The 21,522-nt window shown below is 36.6% G+C and overlaps 1 long non-coding RNA gene across 1 annotated transcript in view; it reads left to right on the forward strand.

Moving 5' to 3' along the window:
- Window positions 1-229: 229 nt before the first annotated feature.
- Window positions 230-21,522, forward strand: part of LOC107319029 — a 468,329-nt gene continuing 447,036 nt past the window's right edge. The window contains exon 1 of the long non-coding RNA XR_001557621.1: window positions 230-278. This is a non-coding gene — a long non-coding RNA (uncharacterized LOC107319029). The remainder of the gene's footprint in view (window positions 279-21,522) is intronic.

Here is a 21,522-nt window from a genome sequence, read left to right on the forward strand (position 1 = left end):
TCCAGCTGATTAGAAACACATGTGGGTAACATTTTTTTTTATTTATTTTTTTTCCCAATAGATTAAAGAGGTAGTGAATTTTCTGTGGAAGCTGTGATGTGTTTTATCATGTAGACCCATATAAGGGCTTTGTAAGTGCAGCATCAGCATGTTTATACCTGCTGAAGAGCATCATCTGTGTAAATTGTTGTAGTACTGAAGCCCTTCATCAAGCCTATATTTTTTGTTCTTCTAGCTCTTCAGTGTTTATGAAGTGGATGTGTGGAGTAAAGATACAGGTAAGTTTTCTTCATTTTTCTCTATGGTATAATCTGGTAAAATATTAAAATTTAATATTACTTATTTCCTTTTTAGATTTTATTTTCTCTTCATTATATGGAATTACGTATCTTTAACTAAAAGTAACACTGATTACATATGGAATAGCATTTGTGGGTTTGTTACACGTTACCCAAGAAGATGCATCTCTCTATATAATATTTTTTTAGTAGCTCATTGAAGGAAAAAAAGTGGTGTCTTAAAACTACTGGAGTCTTGAATTTTTTGTCTTTTGGAGTGTATGTGGATAGTTTTATCACTTCCTGGTGTATTTCTGTTAAATGTTTTGTAGACAGTTATGAGGTAAGTTGCACCTTGAGGATGAACTAATACTTATTATTTTTTTAACCATCTGACTACCTTGATTTGATCATTGGTTTGGACTTGATTTTTTTGCTTTCATCATAAACATGAGTAGACAGAAAGGATTATGTTTGTTTTTCCTCATGTTTCCATTAGTTTTTATGGCCCTGAAGTTGCTAATAGGGCTTCTAAAACTAAGATTAGATTAATATGCACTGTCATTTTCTGAGGCCTTTGTAGGAAATAGGCAAATTTCTCACATTTACTCTAAATTGCAAAGATCCGTGGATTTCTTTTTCCTAAGTTAGTAACAAGGTAACATTTAATACTCATATGTCTCTCCTGGCATGAAATAGTGTGCGAGAGAATGCTGTCGATAAGCTTTTGGATGCTGTGATGTATGGCTCCCTTTTTTTTGTAGTTGACTTGATTGTCTGTATACAAAAAATTTTCCTTTAGCAGAGCCTCCTTCCCTTTAAAAGCTTCGTTACCCCTCCTCTTTTGTACAGATGATAATATTTGGAAATGATTCCTTGTACAGAATGCCTATCCTGTGGCTCAAGAGTAAATAAATGTGAACATAAAGTAAAAAATCTTGAGCCTGTAGTAACTGTGTTGCAAGAGAACTTGTAAAATAGTGTTGATGTGCAACAGTTACTGTATGCAGTAACTTACCTAATTCTGTTAGGTATTTTCAGTTTCTGTTTTTAGGGCTTATCCAAAACTTTAAATGTGCTCTGAAGGATGATATGCTTTCTTCTAAACTTCTGTACTATATTTCTAAGTTCTCGACTTCAGAATTCAGTTTTTCATTTTTGGTTTTACGCTATTACATGCCAACACTGCTCGCTGATATGAATTATGGCCTCTAATCAGTAAGTCTGTATTTCTCAAAGAACTTTCAGGTTTGCCTATTTCTTCATGAGTTTAGATAAATTTCTTTAATGATATGACACATTTGGCAGAAGCTTTAGCAATAAAGAGTGAATTGAGTGCTCTTTAGAGTGTGTGATGGAGCCTGCTATGTGATGAATCTGTCCTCTGGTATGTGTGGTATTCTTAAGAGTACTTGTGGACTTCTGCAGTCACTGTTCCATATATTTTATTTTTCTGTTTGTTCAAGTATTTTTTTTTTAGCTGTAGCTGGTCAGAAGTTTACTGTGTTGTTGGTAGTGTTTTTTTGTTTTTTTTTTATTGTGGTGGTTATTGCTTTTTTGCTGTGTGTGTGCTATAGTGACACAGTCACTTCCAAGAGTTGTGCTGCTTTTTATTTTCTGCTGTCAGTCCAGGTCTGTGAAGGAGCATCACATATCTCAAAACTGTTTAAAATAGCCCTTGATAAGCTGGTTCAGCAAGATGTGGAAACACAGTGGGGTGCCACCATTTGTATATTATTATTTATTTTAATACTTATCTGTGCAGAGCTGTAGTTACAGATCCACAGATCTTTTGTGGTTCATTCTTCACTGCTATTTAAGACACTGTAATTGAAGTTCAAAAAGTATGTGATTTAAAGTAATATAAAATTAAGTCACTGTCTAAAATGCATCTCTGGAGGTTAGGATTCTACTTGGTATATTCCTCCATCTGTTTAACATATCTCTGGTTGGTAAAATATGAGTGACTCGTCTATTTGTCACACAGACTTTTTCTGTTGTCAAAAGAATTTTACTGTGGAAATGATGCTTGGAATTATGTACGTGCTTCATTCAATCCTCCCAAGGAAGGAGGAGTGTAGGGAGCTTAGGAGATCTTCAAATATTTCTATATCAGGACATTAAATTTTAAAAAGAAATCACATCAATTTATACTCCTTATTTCCTGTCAGATACTAGAGTGGTAGTAGATTCTATTCCTTGTGTATGTATGAAGAACACAGAACTCCTGGGCTGTTTAGGTGCTTTGTAGTGTCAGTATATCTATGCAGTACTTATGACAATGGAATGTTATGTTCTTTTATTACTAGAAGAATGAGGACAAATGAATAGAAGATACAAGATGATTATTCCAATTTTGTGTAGCTTCTGAGTATGTTTGGAAAGCTGTTGTTAAGTAGTGGGTTTTTTGAGATTGTCTTAAAATCAGTTTGTATGGCACTGAATTTGTGTTTCTTAAGAACAGGTATGGTAGTTTTTTTTCCTCTCATGTTATAGACTTTACGTTCCAAATTTTCAGGATTTTCAGAGTATACTAAATAGGAAAATGTATATGTATACATGAGTTTATAGTACTTGCAAAATGTGTTATATCTTTGAGGAATCTTCTAACAGTTTGGTTTGGAAACTCCTGGGTTTACTTAGTTTTGAAGTTCCTTGGAGCATTCATCATGTTAGCTTATCAGATAGTGGATTTTCTTTCAGCTGAAATAGAAAAGTCTGGGTGATACGCCCTTGACTCAGTACTATAAACTAGCTTATACAACATTGGCAAAGGTGAGATGTACTGTTGTGGTTTTGTGAAGTCATTTTTGACTCAGAGGTTCTGAAGTTTCTATCAGTTGGAGTGCAATAGGGTATCCTGGAATCTCAGTATCCATTTAGATAAGTGCTGTGTCAATCTATCACTGTCTGTGTTAGCTGTTCTGCATTACATATGTATCTAGAATACTTGTCTTGGGGTAAGGAAGGTTGAAAGAGAAAGTGAAATTGGAATGAGTCTTCATCTGCTGAAATGTTCTCAGGTTCTTTTTAATGTTTTAGGTTGTGTGTTGATCTCATCTATGAAGTCCTCTGATGATACCTAGCCCAGAAAATGCATATGCTACTTGTGTACAGAGTTGACAGTGGTTTTCTAGGAACCGCAGTAATGTTTGAACTGATGTTGTGTTGATTCTGGGAATGTTCTATGAATTTAATGGAGATTTAAACTCTATTGGCACAACAGAGGTCCGGACTCTTTGTTGTTATTTAAAGAACTAAGAATTTATGGCAGAAATATTTAGTAATGGCATCACATCTAAATTCATCTATGATTCTGCATATTTTGATCATCATTTCACTCAGTAAAATAAGAGTATTCACTTTATCCAGTGAATTGTTGTTGAGTGGACAGTGACGTCTTCCAGAAAAACTATTAGATTACAAATCTATAGCATACAGTGGTACTAAGTGCAATTGTGGGACTGATTTTTTGCTCTTTTCTAGCATAAATGGCTGGAAAATTAGACTGATGGGAACATTAGTTGTGACCTCATTACACTCTAATGTTACATTTAATTTTCTAAGGATATGTGTGTTTTACAAGCCTTCCTTTCAGCCTTCATGTCCAAACTTGTAGGAGGAATTGTAGAAGTGCATCAGGAAACGTGGCAAATAGTGAAGATGACTTTTGCAGCTTGACCTAGTGGCTTGTTTTTAAAAACAGTGTACTTAGAGCTGAATACTGGAAGAGCTAGATCAGCCAAAAGCATGGCGTTAATTGAACCAGGGCATATAATATCATGAGTTTAAAAATTAATAAATAAAAAACCATGTGTTCTTTTATGTTCTCTTCCAGGGTATTTTTTTGTGTGTACGAAATGTGTACAATAAAGGCAGGCCTTCATTGCACAGCTTCAGCTGCCTTGGCAGATTGTTCTTGATGCATAATTATTTAACCGGGGGATAGTTAGTAATGATGGGAAGCAGGGGACAAGTAGAGAGTAGGATGAGTAGAAGTGTGAAACAATCAGATAAAGACTGTCCTGACATTCAGAGCACTGAAAGATGCTTTCTGGTTGAGAACCTGCCTTTTCAGATAGTGCCATTTTGAGTTTTCACTTCTACTGTGAAATGATTTTCTGTGGTCTGGGGTGTAGATTCTGTACATGGGTGAACTGGCAAGAGCTGTCTTAGAATTTAATGCTGATATTTCTTGATTATGAAGCAAATGTGTTCTTCACTGTGAGGTTCTTATGGTGTTTAAGGATATATATGTGTACGCAAACCTGTCTTTCTTCTGGGATGTTAATAAGATTAAAGCACTTTTCTTTGGAGGCCAGTACTTTATTCTGTAGTCTGAAAATCAAAAGGGTAGAGGAAAAAAACATGTGAAAGACAACTATGACATTTCCTGCAAAGACCTGTAGAAATTACAAACTACATTTGTCTACTGAAAAATGCTCAGTGAATAAGAAAAAAGTGCCTTTTTGGATTATTTCAAGCAATCTTGACATTCTCTGAAAAGAGCTGAAAAAAAAAAAAAGTGTTTTTTTTCTTCATTTTGTTGGTGGTAATGTCCTATGGAAGTTATGCTAAGAACTAATCTCCTTTTTCCTTGGAGCTAGAGAAATATGTGTCTTAATAAATTGGGAAGCTGAGGCTGAGGTTAAGGTCCTTGTCAAATGGTATTCAGAAAGTCAGTCTCAGAGCCAGATGTACCTGATTGCACCTCAGCCAGCAAATACTGCTACTTTTATGACATCTACTTAAAAATCATAATGGAATATGGGTTTAGTAGATAATGATGATATGCTATTTTCTGTGTTGGCATAATACTTCAAGATGATGTGAACCATTTTTCAGGTGTTTTCAGATGCCTGAAGACTCGAAAGTCTCCTTATATTCTAAGTTTGCTTTTTTTTTCTGCTGCCAGAGGGAGGTGAACATAGAGGTCAGGTTATGTTTCTGAATACTATTTGCCTTATTCTAAGCATGTTTCTGCTTATCCATTTCCTCCCCTCCCCTTCAGTTTTCACAGTTGGTAGTTGGTGAGTTTTTTGTGTGTGTTATTTTTTAACAGCTAAGTGAAGACATAAAATGACTCAATCTACAATGACACGTTTAGATTTCAGATGTTACACTGGCCAATATGTTCATAGTTAAGATGTATTTATAAAAAGTACATCCGTATCTCTGGTGATAGTGGTTTCAGGCTTTTTATGAGGAGCTGTGGTAATATCCAGTTAGATTTATCATAGGCCTGTTCCCTACAGACCTATAAAATGATACAGTATCCTAGGACTTTTTTCTGTTTTGAAGTGATTCTTAATGTTTGTTGTAGAGCATGCAGAATGAAAATATCAGTGTTTAAACGACCACACTTCTAACTGTTTTGTTTTCTTTTGTTTTGTTCAGCTTCTCAGAAAACCATGCTGAATAATTTCTGATGAGGAATCTTTAAGAGATTGTTTAAAAGTGTTTTCTGCAATAAACTCTTTAGGGTACAGGTTCCTTTTTCTACTCTACATAGCCCAGTAGATCTTTGACATTATTTGTGGCCTTATGAAAAAAAGTAGTAATAGTGAGTAAATGGACCATTCTCTGGAGTTCTTAAGGTTTTGCTGTACTGTTGTGTGGAGAGTGCTTCTTTAGTAGGAATGCTGCCAGACAGATCATTGCACCGTAAACAGGAGAATGCTTTTACTTTTGTACCAGCGGTGAGCCAAAGTTTTTGTGTTGATTTCTGTTTGTTAGAAAGGCTTGGATCTCTCTGACACCAGGTTCTTGGCATGCTAGGACATCTGAAAAGGCGCAGTAATGTTTTCATTCATTTGTCCCCAGGAAAAGAAGCAGTAAGGCAACAGATGCTATATAAGATAGTTTAGTACTGCTTTTATTACAAACAGTGCGTTTGTGCCCTGGGGCTAGCTCCAAGTGCAGGCTGAAGGAGAAGATGCCCAGGTGACACATGTTAAAACTGCGTGAAAGTTACAGCTATTTGTTAAAGAGACCTATCTGGAGACTCTGATCCAGATATAGACATAGAACAATGTTGTGGTGCACTGCAGGAGCAGTAGTGAGTTGGAGAAGACCTTGTTAAGAGATGGTGAATGGACTGTTGTGGCCTTGGTTTTCAGTGGTTTATTTAGCAAGCAGCTGCTGTCCTGTCTTGAGTGAGTCAGTGGGAGTTGAATATTCACTCAGATTAACCTGTCAGATAAGATAAACATAATCAGATGGATTATAGGCTGGAAATCTGAATGGAAATCAGATGATATAAAGATACAATATTGTCAGTGAAATGACTTGTAGTCTTCCCTCCTGGCCTAAATATGTGGAAAGGCAGAAACTTATCTATACTGGATGGGAATAGGTCCATAGGTAGTGAAATCAAGCCTGGAGTTATCATTTGGTGAACAGAAAGGCTACCATTTACAGCTTTTCCTACTTGATCTTGGAGCAGTTAGTTCAGCACTAGTAGTATAAAGTAGTATAAAACTTTCGTGGAAAGAAGTGTTTCAGTAACATTAGCAGCTAACTGAAGGTTTCAGAAACACTGTTTTCAGACATGGCTAAAAACATTAAATCAGAATGGATATTTTACTGCTTCATCTTTATTTTTCATACATGTATATTTGGTTGATGTTGGGTTCCAGATAAGAAATCTGTGAAATTAAGCCTGCAGCTGTTTACAGTTTGATACAGAAGGAATTAGAGTGCAAAAAAAGAAAGCATGATTTTTGGAGAGCTGGTCAAGACTTCAGATATGGCTAAATGAATGATTATCTGCGTAAGTTGCTTCTGCCTTTGTAGAAGTTGATTTCTGCAGATAAGATTCTGCAGATCAGATAAGCTGAGTGGGAAGTGTAGAACACCCCTATTTCCTAGTGTTAACAGTTGAAAAAATTTCTACAAAGAAGTGCAAAGCAGCATTTTGGCAATGAAAGCTTTAAGGTCCATTTGAGATGGCAATAGCTGCTGCTGTCTCAAGAAGTATTAAGAAATGTTTACTTGGGTGGGCCTGACAGGTACTGGAATTACTTTCAGCAGTTTTTAGCAAACTTAGGCTTTATTTGCATGGTGTCAAGTAACCCACTGGGCAGCTTGCAACTCAAGTTATGATCTAACCAGCCTCAAAATGATGAGCATAGTGAGTGAATCTCTGCTGTCTTTGAGCTGGTTCGTCTTGGCTAGGAGACATTCCTCTTTTTGTTTCAGTTGATCTCTTTCCTGAGTGAGAGTTTTTATTTCTTCACACCATCCACTAAGCTGCTGAAGAACTGCCTGGATCTCTGAATCCTTAGTCTCCGATCTTGCTTCCATAACCTTTTCTTGCTCTTTTAATTGTTCCATTTCATTTAGCTTCTGATGGCTCTGAGCAAGCTCTTCTTTTACATGAAGACAATGTTTGTGCTCTGCTGTCTCTTCTTCCAATTCTTTCACTTTATTAGAAAGCTCTCATTTCACATAATCCCAAGCTGTTTTAGACTCCGTGTCTTTAGTCACAGTTTTCTGACACAGCTAAATATTTTTGTTCTAGTTCTTCATTGATCTGTTTAAGTGCTGCACATTCCTGATCAGAGTTTATGAATTTTATTGCTCATCTGCTATTTCTTCTTTTGATATATTTTTTTTTTTCAATTTCTTCAGTCATATAGTTAAGTTTAACTTCATTATCAGCTGCTGCAGAGAGCAGTTTTTCTCATTTGAGTTTCAGTAAGCATAACTTCTCATGTTTTTCAAGAATCTCTCTGCTGCATCTCAACAGTATTTGGTAGAGACTGAAGCTCTGATAGTTCTGTGTTTTTTCTAGGAGTACATTCTCTTCCAGTACTTTTTCTAGTTCTGCTTTTAAGTCAGACACCACCTTTTTTTCCCTGGGTCCAGAAGAGAAACTGTCAGTGAATGTAGCCTCGTGTTTTCTTGAAATACAGACTGCAACTCTTTCTGCAAGTCAGCTTGCATTTTTTTGTAGCTGGCCTTTCCTGCTTCTATTTGTCTTTGATAAAGTTCCACATCGTTTTGCATTTGCCTGTGATTATTTAAGAGTTAATTCACCTTTTCTTCCAATTCCAAATTTTCTGTTCCAAGGAAAAGCAGATTCTTTTTTTACACCAAAGGCTACGGTTTCACTGTCTAAGAGGGATTTATTCAGCTGTTGAATTTCCTCAGAATCGATTTATGTTAGGTCTATCAGTCCATTCTGTTCCTGATCAAATTCAAGGCATAGTAGAGTATTGGCTGTCTTGTTCAGAATTCTCCATTAATGTAGAGTCCTCCATCTCTGGAAGCAACCACAGGGATACTTGTTGTTGTTTCTCCTAAGTCTTCTAAATAGTTTATTTTACCAGGAGCTTGTGTAACTCTCCTTTGCATTCTTTTTTGATGCAAATAAAGTCTCTAGCATCTTGGTTAAGTTTTGTATCCTACCCTCCTGCACTTTTTGAGGAGTTTTTTTTTTTTTTTTCTTATGATGGGTGGGCCAACCAAACTGTTTCCATTGCACAAATTCGAGTCTTCAAAGACATTACCTCTGGTGACTGATGGTGTTTTACCTGGACTTGAGCAAGATCTTTGACATTGCCCTCCACCACATCCTTATCTCTAAACTGGAGGGATGTGGATTTGACAGGTGGACCACCTGGTGGATAAGGGATTGGTTGAAAGGCCACAGACAGAGGGTGATGATTAATTTTTCTGTGTCCAGGTGGAGGCTGGTAATGAGCAGTGTCCCCCAGGGGTCTGTCTTGGGACTGGTGCTCTTTAAATCTTTATCAGTGACATTATGACAAAATCGAGTGCATCCGCAGCAAGTTTGCTGATGGCACCAAGCTGAGTGAGGTGGCTGACACAGTAGAAGGAAAGGATGGCATTCACAGGTACCTCAAAAGACTTAAAAGGAGGGCCCAGGTGAGTCTAATGATGTTCAACGCAGCAAAGAGCAAGGTCTTTGCATTTGGGTTGGAGGAATCCCAGGCCTATGTACGGACTGGAAGGAAAACTCCTTGAGTGTAGCCCTGCAGAGAAGAACCTGGGGGTCCTGATGGATGGAAAACTTTGCATGAGCCAGCATCATGTTCTTGCAGCTCAGAAACCAAATGGTATTTGGGCTACAGCAGAAGAGAGGTGGCCAGCAGGGGTGGGGAGGTGATTATTTCTCTCTGCTCTGCTCTTGTGAGGCTTGATCTGGAGCCCTCAATGCAGGAAAGACAGAGAGCTGTTGGAGAGGGTCCAGAGGAGTGTAGTGGTGGCAGTGGCAATTTGGAGATTAATGATCCTTGAGGTCCATTCCAACCTGGGCCATTCTTTGTGATTCTGTGAAATGATGGGTGTTGGGGAGTTTATGCACACACTCACAGCATATTGATGAATGAAAGAAAATGCTGAAATTTTAAATGTTTAAATCCTAATGCTTCCCTCACCCAAGTCCTGCCTTTTTTCCACTTCCTATGGGAAGTCCTGCATGTCTTTTTTAGGTGGTAATCTATTTTATAAGTTAGAGCCTGTTGAAGATCTGGTTCTGTGGGGTCTGGAGTGCTTCCATGTGGTTTAAATAAGGAATACATTTGAGAAAATACAATCTGCTTGTGGACATGCTGGAAGCAGAAAAAGAGGCTAATTTTGCTTAGTTAATTATTCACTGATAATTATTTACTCAGCTCTACAAATTGATGGAAACTTGTAATCATGTTGCTATGGCACCTGCTGTCACTTATAAATGCTGAGTGGAGCAGCTCTATTTTAATTGTAAAGCTGGACCCAACTACTGAACAAATGAAATCTGTCAGACTGAATTTTGTGAGGGAGATCTTACCAGAGTTTGCAAGTTAAGCATCTAGTCATAAATAAATTCTTCCCTGTGAATCTGAGAAAGAGTTGCACAGTTTTCTGACTCAAGCCTGCATATCATTATCTTGTTAGGGTAAGCAGCATCTGAATAACTAAGTCTGCTATCTGAAAATGCTGAAGGCCTTTCTGTACACTTCCTTCACTGTGGAAACTATAGCTATTTTCTGTAAATCTGTCTTGCAAAACAGCCTTCCAGAGAAGACCACTATACAAGGCTTTGATGCAAATGCATCTAAATCTAATTTCTCAAACAATTTAGAGAATAGTTGATGATCCTCCAAGCATTAAAATGTGAATATTATCAGGTCTACAATATTTGAATGTTTAATCCATGAGCTGCAAGTAAAGCTTTAATTCTGAAATGTAAGTGGACCTTCATTATTAATTCACTTGCCTATATGTTTGAGATGAATGGATATGGTGCTATATTAATTTACATATTTCCATATGCCTTTCTTTGTAATCTAGCCCTGTATAATGCATCGTTATTTTAACAGCACTGCCAGCAAATTATTCTGCGTGTACTTCTTTTCTAAGTTCTTTAAACACTTTCTCTGTATTGTGTGATTTCAATTGTTTCTGCTCCTTTCTTGGTAAATAGTTGAGGAGTAAGCACATTTTCAAGAGCTGTAGGAAGGCTAAGATGCCAGTTGCATTTTAACGATATGGTGCATTATCATTCTTACTGTAGCCAATTCTCTTTTAAATCATTGCAGTTTCTGCTTTAGCCTCCAGCTATAGAATTCTTTTCAAACCGACACTGAACTTGGCAGATTGCCAAGAGAAAAATAAAGGTGTTTTGGTCCACCAAAGTATTTTGAGTCATTCTTAGTGATACAGTTTTCTTCTCTACATCTGCAAAACATTTTTTTTTCCTGAAGTGAATTTTCATGTGAAAAGCCTCCTTAATAATCACCAGTATTGTTTGTTTCAATGCAGTTATTTGACTGCACCCCTGGGTGCTTGCAAAATAAACAAGAGAGTCTTCTAAAGAGTTTTAAAAGTGGCAGGTGCTTAGTCTGTGCCCTATTCACTTAGTTTGCAATGACATTTTTGTGCTAATCCATAGACAAACAAGAGACAGGTGACACACAGCATCAAGTACAATGTGCTAAGTCGACAAACTTAGGTCTAGATAAGATGTTTGTGCTGCATATGCTCACAGTGGCAACATGGATTTATAGTGCTTATTTTGTAGTTGTGCTCTCAGGACTGGCTGTATCTCACAAATTTTAAATGCTTATAAAGTGTCTGAGAATGAAGTATTTTTGGGGTTAGAGAATTCAAAAAATCTCACTCAAAAATCTTTGCCAATTCCTGTAAGTGAAGCATGATTTTTTTTTTTCTTTTTTTCCCCTGTATTGTTGAAAATGTGAGCATTAACTAAACCAGATGGTTGCATGTAACTGAAAGAGAAAAATGGTATCTCTGAGAGTGTGTAGCTATGAATAGAATTTATTCATTACAAAATACCATGTCCATGGCACTCTCAGTCTAACAGTATTGTACACTTTATTGCATTTAGTAATATCTGTACTGCTTTAATGTAAAAGTGTGGCTGACTGAGAGAAGTGCTAACAGACCTTAGCAACACATGGAAGCAGGGTATGCATCTTCCCTTTCCTATTTTACAGTCAAATTAATCAGGATACAAGCTGAGCAACCAGCTCCAAGTATTTTAAAGATCTTTATGAGGAGGAAAGAGGATGAGATGGGAGGACAGGTAGATAGAAGATTTTTGCTTGTTTGTTTTTTAAATTAAGACAGCAAACGGGTTAGGAAAAGTAGTATATACATGTGTTGAGCTATCAGACTGGCTACATGGAAGTTTCACTCTATTTAAAAATGTCATTAATCCATATGGATTCTTTGCTTTAGTTGTGGAAGAAACAGGCCTTAGTAGTTGCAGCAGAACGTGTATATTCACTTCTATTTGTATCTTACTTGTCCCTGATATGAGAAGATACAGAATAACCTATTACACTATCAGTGTCACTGCTTTTACATGTGAGGCCAAGTTTCAAATTGCTTTCCATAACAAAATAAGAAGGGAGCGGTTGTGTGCACACACAGCTGTGTAGCTTTTGTTGTGCCTCACATTCCTTGTTATCATTCTCAGTGGGAGTTGTAGTTGATGGCAGAAAGGAATGGGCAGGGGGTTTGTTGCTGTAGTAGAAGAGAATGGAGGCGTTTTTTCCCACTGATTCATCTAGTCCCAACAAATGGGGCCAGTCTGGGGAACCAGAAGCTGGGTCTATGTAGATGTAATACAGATAGTTGGTGAAACATGGTGCACAGTATGAGCAAAAAGCATCATCAGACTCATCCCTTTACATCACAATGTTGTATTTATCCCAAGGACAGTTTGTCCTTGGAACTTATACACACATTCTCAGCCTTTCTTTGCACCTCTTGTCAACTTAAATCCATTCATTTAAGTGATTTTTAAATCTACATTATGAAAGAAAATAAGATTAAAACTTCTTCTGTTCCAATAATTAAATCTGCTGCTGTGGGATGTGTTTCCCCAACTCCACTGCTGGAGCTGAAATTTACCCTTAATTCTTGAAATGTGGGGTAAAATTTAATTTTTTATATATATATATGTTTTTATCAAAACACAGCTTAGAACCTGATGTATTTGAATTGTAGATGAGCAGATGCTTAATTGTCATCAACATGTTTTGAAGTATGTTGTTTTTTTTTAGCATGGAAGGAAATAACACAGATGTAAACTCTTGCTTTCCATATAAGCAGAGATAAAATCACATTCCCTAAATGAAATGTTAGAGAAACCACTCTTGAAGATATGTGATAATCTAGACAGTAGAGAGGCAGTAGATGTAATTTTCTGGACTTCAGCTGAGTGTTTGATAAGCTACCACTTGAAACAGTTAGTTAACCTGTAAAAGATTGGGATTAGTAGGAAAAATGGATCTACTATTTCTATTTCTTTTATTTCTACTGAAGTAGCAATAACTAAATAGGACTTGAAAGTCATATGCTCGCTAGGTAAGCGACTCCAGTTGCACAGAAGGCTGTAATGGTGAAAGACCATGTATGCTAGGTAATTGTGAGGTTATTCCAAGATATAGAACTGAGGCAAAGAAGTATTAGGTTGAACTGAACAAAATACTAATGTTGTAAAAGATACTATATTGACTACTGTTGCACAGAACAGTCATTTGAGGTGGTAGATGTAGAAGTGGAATCAAAAAATGTGGTCTAAGTTTTAAAGCTTGGAGCTGTCCCACACTGTACAGCTGTATTGTACAGGCAGCCATGCCAGTTCTGGCTGTGAAGTTAAACAGATTGACAGGGCAATTGACATTGGCTTTCTTGTGTCTAGCAGAAGTGAAGTGATAAAAATATGAAGTTCTTAGCTGAGAACCAAGGAGAAGCAAAGCAGATTAATGACAGAACCTGGGAGCTAGTGTATTAATCTCCTGCAAATCTAAGTCAGCTGCTTTAGATTTATTCCACCTCCCTCTGGCCTCCTGTTGTCTCTCCTTCTGTTTATGACAGGAAGGCTACTGATGTTATGTTTGTATGAAAGCAATTAAAACAATTTTTTGCAATTCTGACAACAATGACATTAGTGTCTGTTTGCTTTGCTTTACAAACAAATGATCTGCATTATCTATAGTACTGACCATCCTTCTGAATATCCTATCACACAAGTACTTTGTATAAATAATTAAATGCTGGGGTTCACAATGGTGTCTGCAACAATGGGCTTGTTTTCTGCAACTTGATAGGAAAGATTTGATTTACATCTGCTCTGGGTATTTTATTCCCTATCTTATTAAAGCTTACAACTTAGATATAGTATAGCTTTTATGGGAAACCTTGCCAAATATTTTCAGATGAAGAGAAATTTTCTCCAATTAAGAGATAGTATCTGTGGAATAGAACGTTGTCACAGGATAATGGTCTCCTGCTGCTTTGTTAAATGCCAAGGTAAACCTGAGGCATTTATCAGAAATTAATGTCAAAGCAAAGTCGAGAGGTTTATCTTGAAAGGTGGAAAGACTAAACCTGTGGAAAATATTCTATTAGAAAATGGTCCATGTTTCCCTGTTTGTTGTTATTTCAATCCTTCCAGCCCAGTTATACTTGGAAGCAAATATTCTGTCTGCCTCTCAAAACAGATATCAGCTTCCTTTTAGAGATGCAAAGTCCTTAGTAATGTTTGACTTAAAGTTAGATGAATTATTTTATTATTTTTCAAATATATATGAATTTTAATGCTGCATCCCATTACAGAGAACTAAACTGGGTCTTTGCTTTTGTTGGACTTAACATAGCCTTTATTCAAAGAACTCTGAAGTCATGTGAAGGAAACTTTTATCTTAAAAATATGGATCCTGCAAAGCAAGTAAATCTATTGGCCTTGCTCTGTTAGGGGATGAAAGAAGAGCTGAAGTGATGGAAGGTAGGACTAAAGAATCATCACCTAGAAGATTGCAAGAAGTATTTTATAGAGCAAAAATCAAGTTTAGTACTTTGTACCTGTTGATGCTCCACAGACACTGAAGTTTGTCAACTTGCTATTTATGAAGAGTTTACTTGTTAGATCAAAGGGAACTCTTTTTAAATGATAAGATTCCTATAAATATTTTTCACTACTGCTGCAGAGATCACGTCACAAGGTGTCCTCTGTTTTTCAAGCTTTAAATCAGCTATGTCAAATCAACCTTAATAACTACCTAATCATGTATTAATTAGTCCAGAAATATGCATGAATTATGATAACTGTCCTCAATTTTTTCCCTTCCATAAAATCCAAAATATAAATACCTGGAGGTCCTCCCTCTTTCTCTTTTTTGTGGTAGTAATTTGTCTCTTGTTTCTCCTTTACCTTCAGCTGATATGAAAAAAGGGCAATGACATATTTCTTTGTTATTTAATGTTAACTTAATCATACTGTTAAAAACAACAAACACAAAGCCCTCATGAAATGCATGTGGTCAAATTTGGGCATATTCTAGAAACTGGTAGAAAAGGCATTAGTCTTGCAATCAATAGAATTATTTTTTTTTATTTTTAAAAGTAGGAACTTTTCATAGCAGATCAGATTAATTAGTATTATTTGCAGGTAGTGTATTATTTCACTTGGAATCTAAAAGTGAAAATAACTGTACAGAGAAGTGAAGCAGAGTTGATTGCTTTCTACTGTCCTAGTCGTGGAGACTAGAAAAGTATACACATGTTGACAAGTCTAAGAAGAAATCAATTCAATCTTCAAAAGTGCTTTTTCTTTGCCTGATTTATTCAGGGTAAGTATTTTTCATCTAGGAATGTTCTCTGTCCCTTTAAAAATTAAGGTGACCCTGTCCCTCACTCAAAATCTAAATGGTCTCAAAACATGAGGCACAGTCCTTGTGCTGCAGATTTGTCCTGTTTCTGAAAATAAATAAATAAACCAAAACAAACAAAAACAATTTTTCTGTCTGCACTGGCAGCATATTCTGCTTCAGCTTCATTTTATGTAACAGTTCACCACTTTGGGGTCCTTGTAGTTATTTATGCAATTTACTAAGAAGATGAAAAGAGAAGCAAGTGTATTTATTTTTTTCTCCTCCTCCTCCAGCATAGGGAGATTAATTTCAGAGCTGTTTCCAGAGGACTAGATATAGGGTAGTACTGCAGCATACTGCATTTCATCAGTCATGCTGCATTATGTCACATTAGGTTTTTCTATGAATTCATTTCAGTCTCAGAGATTTACTGGGGTATGAGACAGAATTCCGTTCCAAGAACATCTATCAAGCCAGCAACAGGCAGTTCTCTGTCACCGAAAATGGTGGATTCTTTTTAAGGACTGAGAGGGGTTTGGAGGAAATGCAGTAATTACAGTAGTGATCTCAACAGTATAGCTTATAGTATTAATGCCTTTTTTGGAGAAGATGATCATGATGCTGCATTGTTCCCAGACATGGCAGGGTTCCCAACTTAGTGGTTAGTTCAGCTCCCCGGTGTATTTTCCAACATCAGTGATCTAATAGGTGTTTGGTGAAGTAGGGATGTGTTTTGTGTGGTTTAGCTGTGCAGTGTGGTGCAGGAGTATTTGTAATATCAGGTGACTGGTTAGCATGAACTGAAGACCCCATAGCAGCCCTCCCTGGAAAGGGGAGGGATATGAATCTGTGTGTCCATGTTCATAAAGAACCTTCCATTGGTCCATTTTTGTCAAAAGTGATCATAAGGAACAGAAGTGCTTTGGTAAAATAAGCCTTAGGAGTCAGACCCAAACTCTTCTTTAGCCTATTTTGTTCTTAAATACTCCTGACTTGTGGTAAAGAATCAATTATATGTTTCCAGAACTTGGAGAGGTAGAAAATGGGATAGGCTTCTTTACTAGTTTTTAGCTCTAGAAACAGGATGGAGTAAATGCTGGAGACTTTTATCTCTGTGGAAAGTTACGAAACAAGTGTTGAGATGAGAAAACAACATTTTACCATTTTATTCACCAGTTGGTTCATAATCAAATTATATATTCAGATAGATGCTTAACAAAGCTAGGAAGTGATTCAAGGAAGTATTTTGCTGGGCAACAGCCAGAAATATTAGCTGTTGCCAAATCAGTCTTAACGATCTTACTCTATTTCTCAATGTAGGACACTTTTTTTTTTTTTAATGACAAAATTCATTTAGGCATAATTGAGAGAAATTTCTAGGCAATGTGAAACTGTAATCCTGTAAGCAAAAGCAGATGGAAGCTGTGCTGATTTCAGTACTTGATCTGCAATATTTTTACACTTTGAAAATGAAATATTTCTACAAATATTTGAGAGTACATTGGTGCATAACTTAAACTGGATCTTTTTTTTACTAGACATTAATATGACCAGTGTACAGGTTTTATTTCTAAACAAGCTAAGCTCTTCTAGGAAGTTATTTTTCTCTCTTCTCCCTCTTTCAGTATGTCTGTTCAACAGTAAAAACTGGGGTTTTGACAGAAACTGAGATATTTGCACAAAACATGCATCTCAATACCAGCTTCTGTCAAGGGGATGAGGGTGGAAAGGAGAAAATATCCATAACAAAGTTTTGTATAGAAAAACAGAGTGAGAGAAAACCCTCTGTATTTAAGTCTTCTGTATGCTAAAGAAAGCTATTTCAGATTATAGAAATGAATCTAGATTTTCTGAACTTGAATGTTATTTAGCCTTCGTAGAGCAATGAGGAGCTTTAAGGATATCCAGGAAATTGTGTGGATGGGAAGAATATTTACTTCATAGTTCTGGAATCTTTTTGCTAGTTTATCGTACAATGCATTGAAATTGATGCGTTTCTGGAAGAGGATCCTTGAAACAGTATCAGGAACATAAAGAATAATATTTACCTCTAATAATAGGTTCTAGTTGTAATGCTGTTCATCTCCTCTAGCTGTAAAGGCAGTTGTAGCATTAGTATGTTAACCTCCTTATGCTTTTGCTTGTAGTTCTGCAGATTAAGCTGCTGTTTTCCTGTTTGCATACGTTTTATGTATCTGAGAAAGGTAGAATGGCTTGGGTTGGAAAAGGACCTCAAAGATCACCCAGTTCCAGTCCCCCTGCCATGGCAAGAAACACCTGCCTCTAGGTGATGTTGCACAAAGCCCCATCCAACATAGATTTGAACGCCTCCAGGGATGGAACATCCACAGCTTATCTGAGGAAACAGTTCCAATGCACTCTGAGTGGAGAACTTAAATATACACCGTTTAGTTCAAACCCACTGCTCCTCATCCTATTGCTACCCTTGTTGATAAGGGAGTCCTTCCTTAGCTTTCTTTCTGGTCCTCTTCATGTACTGTAAGGCCCCTGTATGGTCTTCTAGGGTCTTCTCCCTGCTGAACAGCCCCAGTACTCTCAGCCTCTCTTTTTGTGAGAGGTGATCTATCCCACTGAGCATTCTTGCGCCTTCCTCTGGACTTGCTCCAACCAGTCATGTAGGTAAAGAGCTACAGTGCAGAACTGAATTTGAACTATCCTTTTATTAAGCTGTGTAAGTATATAATTTATATGCAATAGTGGTTCTAGAAATTCATCTGAACCTATCTGGCTGAATGAGAGTTTTGCTATTGATTCTAACAGTCCATGGTTTTTGCTGTTAGGCCTAGAAATTTAGTGGGCTTGAGTTGGAACATGTAGTCCAGTAGATTTAAAGGTAAAAGATAGAAACTAGATAGACACAGTAATTCTAGGTTACTTGGCTAAATCAGGAACAACTGTGTAACCACTCTGTCTATGAGCTGGAGTTACTATGGACATAATAGTGTGAACACTGTCATTCACAGACTGCTAGAAGTAAGAATAAATAAGAATAGTATGGCAGTAAAAATATACTGTGAAATAGTTACGCTGTCAAATCTCCTATTATAAAGACATATCAGAAGAAAGAGAATTGCAGCCTATTACACTACTGCACATCCCCAAGGATGATATCAAAGCAAAGCTGAATACTCTGACTACTTACAGCAAATTTCTAGTGGCTTCAGTGGTTCATGGCAATGAGATGAAAGCCAGCAGCCCTAATAAATAGACTTTCCTTCCTAGGTTCCTATTTATGATAAAATTCTGTTCTGATAAGTGGGAAAAACAATATCTGAAGGTGAAAGAAGAAAAGCTAAATAGAATTGCCACAGGATTTATTTTTTGCTGTAAATAGTAGATCATTATTAAAAACGTGTGTTTATTTGCTATTTGAAACTGATAAAAGTGTAAAGTACTATTTTGATTTAATGGCTTAATTATAGCTAAGGCTGGGTAGAGTTATGTTAGGTCACTCTTGCCTGGAGTTGCCTAGCAGTTTTCAGCACAAGAAAAAGAATAAGAATGAAGCACTGACAGATCCCATCTGGGCTCCCTGAGACAGCTGGTTCCAATACAGTCTGTCTAATGCTGGAATTGTGTCTTCAGTTGCTTTTGTTGGCATATCACAATAGTTTAATGTTTTGAGATAACACCTACAGAATGGATTGAGTCAATACTGTGTTAGAAGCAATGTTTTTCAAGAACTGGAGAGTTATTAGGATATTTGTATATCAGCTGTGCGGATTTAGGGTATAAGTAAAAATGCGCATACACATATCCATACTAAGTGCTGTGAATATACAAATTAAGTCAAAAATAGGACTAAACTGGAAGTTTCTTTTGGGTACATCTATGTCTGCAGCTAGCAGGAAATCAAATGAACTGCATGTGTTCTTAATTCAGACATTTAAGTATTGTATATTAGTGTTTATTTCAGCTTGGTTTATAAACATACTGTGTGGTTCCCACTTTTATTTAAATACTGAATTTAGATAAATATCCTCTGTGTCAGAAGGGCAGCAGATAAGGGAATTATGAGACATAATGGCTATTTTTTCAAAATCTCATCTTTGCAGTTGATTTGGTGTTGCATGAAGTGTTACTGGCGACTCCTAATATTGTCTTTAGCCTTTTACTAATAGTTATTGCTGCCTTTCAAGAACTTTAAATTCTGCCTGCCTGAAAGATACAGGAAGTGGGATGCCCAGTGTTGAAGATGAGGAAATGAGGAAAAAAATTATAGCAAGGAACAGTATCTGTGCAGGAGTTAGAACTCATTCTGGGTGAACTTAAATTGGAGTCTGGTGTGGAGAGAAAATAGCAGACTGGGAAAATGGCTGTATTCCCTGAGGAACTTCAGTGCAGCTATTCAGAAGAAAAAAAATACTACAAGATTTCTAATGTACATGCAAATACACACATCAGTATTGGTCCCTGAATTCTCTTCAGCTAAATCCTTATTTTGCAAAAATTAAGTTGCCTTCTGCCAGGAAAAATTACTGTTTGTCATATATTCTAAGAGATTGTCTTATGTAGTGAACTGATCACACAACATTTGCAATATGGTAACAACATACTGCCATCAATGCAGGCATTCAGTTCCATCTCCATAAGACTCCTGAAGCACGCTACTCTATATTTAGAAGTGCTTGTCTTTCCCTCTTGCCCCCTCCCTTCTTCAATTTCGTTCTTAAATGATATAGTTAGATAGCTAAGATTGATTCTATAATCAAACGCAGCCCGTAAGATGACACTCACTTTGTGAACAGATAGCTTATCCACCTTCTACCCCAGTGCTCAGATGTGCAGCTGAGAACACTAATTCTTTTAGTCTTTTCTTTTTTTTCTCTTTTTCTTTTCTTTTTCTTTTTTTTTTTTCTTTCTTTCTTTCTTTTTCTTTTTTTTAAAGGTGCTTATCCCCAAAGTTATATGGAGGGCACAAATTATTTGCAGGAAAGCATATTTCTCCTATTTCCTTTTTCTGCTTAAACTGAGCTGTTGTGCCATACAAACTGGAAATAAAATCACAGCAGCATTGTAATGGCCACTTATTGGGAAAACCAACTTTAATGCTTGCAACATATGTGGGATACTCTGTATGTTTGTTTTCCAGGGTACTGGAAAATATGAGAAAAATGTTTGGGTTTGTTTGTTTATTTCTTTGCTTTGGCTTTTTGTTTTTATCTCTAGTTCATCAGAATGTTTTTGTTCTGTTCTTGGCATGCTTACAGGCCATGAACTTGTACTCTTGTTCTTTAAATGTAATGCAACTCAGGAAAACGGTGTTTGAAAGATGGTAATCTTTGGATAGTGAATGCATAGAAATGCCAGCGTGCTTGAATGAGAGGTCTGGCAATAGTGGGAGTTGTCTAAAATCACTACTGAAAGGAATGGTAAGAACAGGAAAGGTTAGGTCAGTTCTGCTTGGAGATATTTCACTGAAGAGTTATTCTAATAGAAAAACTTCTGTAATCGTGCCTTAATTTTGGATATATTATGATTACTCTTATTATTTAAATGGTGTTAAAAGGAAATGTTTGAGCTGAAAGCAGGCAGGCCAAAAAAGAGTGTTTCAGATCAAATATGCAACATACATTCTTTTACGTTTCTGACATAGTGTTTTGTTATGGGCATTTTATGGTATGTTCTAGAGCCAGTCAGGGTGGAAAATGATGCCCCTTGTAACTAACTCCCATGCCTTTGTGTTAAATCGCCCTTCTCTTTCCCAGGTCTCCAAGCAACAGTATCTTAAAGATGAAATATTCATTTCTGAAACCTAATTTAATTTCAGTGTTGCCTGAGCTGCAGAGCTTATCAGTTCATGGAACCCACAAAATTCAATGAATTAGCAACTCTTTTCCATAGATGGAAGGTTATTTTTATTTTTATTTATTTATTTCCAGGATCTTGTTAAAATTCATCTTCTTGAATTTAACCTTGATTTGACTGGCTGTGATTTACTCATTTGTGGCATAGAGAATAATAAGAAAAACTGGTAGTAATAAACTCCACATCGATAAATGCAAGGCATTGTTGCTTCATAATACTAATAGCAGCCCTGAACAGTACTGAGCCATAAATAAAAGAAGGTTAAAGCATTTAGAAACTGTTAT

The sequence above is a fragment of the Coturnix japonica genome, chromosome 11 (genome assembly GCF_001577835.2).
Source record: "Coturnix japonica isolate 7356 chromosome 11, Coturnix japonica 2.1, whole genome shotgun sequence".
In the NCBI taxonomy this organism is placed as follows: Eukaryota; Metazoa; Chordata; class Aves; order Galliformes; family Phasianidae; genus Coturnix; species Coturnix japonica.